Source organism: Nannospalax galili, unplaced genomic scaffold, assembly GCF_000622305.1.
Source record: "Nannospalax galili isolate Female #2095 unplaced genomic scaffold, S.galili_v1.0 scaffold1105, whole genome shotgun sequence".
In the NCBI taxonomy this organism is placed as follows: domain Eukaryota; kingdom Metazoa; phylum Chordata; class Mammalia; order Rodentia; family Spalacidae; genus Nannospalax; species Nannospalax galili.
Window position 1 is genome coordinate 238,932 of NW_008353211.1, and position 759 is coordinate 239,690.

The following is a 759-nucleotide window of genomic DNA, read 5'->3' on the forward strand; positions in this document are numbered from 1 at the left end:
TTAACAGAGAGACATCTGAATTAAACAATACCATATATCAAATGGACTTAAGAGACATCTACTGAGTATTCCACCCAAGCACCAAAGGACATACTTTCTACTCAGCACCCCATGGAACCTTCTCCAAAATTGACCATATACTGGGGCACAAAACAAACCTTAACAAATATGAAAAGATTGAAACAATTCCATGCATTCTATCAGACCACAATGCAATAAAGCTTACAGTCTGCGGGGTCCCTTCCCCACAAGCAGCATGATGGGGGCTGAGGAGGGGTGAGTGTGCTGCCGTCCCAACCCCTCTGTTCCCAGGGCACCACCAAGGAGGCAGGGAGTCTTGTCCAGCAGGATCTCATTTATTAAACTTTAAGCAATTATTTATATATCTTTATGAACATCAAGTATTCCTCCCCTCTATATCCCAAAATATGATTGGTTATGATCATAGAACCCAATTAGCATCTTAGGTTTCAGTTTCCTGGAAATGCCAGGTTGCCAGGCATCCCCAGAAGTGGAAATCCCCTTCCCAACAGAGTGTCCAACCATTTTAAAGTCAGCTTGATCATGCAGTTTCTTCTTCATTGTAAGGCACAGTGTCCATGAGGTGATCACACTGGCTAGAGCCAATCAGCGACTCTTCCAACAAGTCTGGTCACGCCCTGGCTGTTTCTCCTGGTGCCATTCTTTCCTGTCTCAGGTCTGAGGTCCCTACATCTCCCCCTGTTTTATTTTTTTAAGTTAGGCTCCTCAGGGATAGCC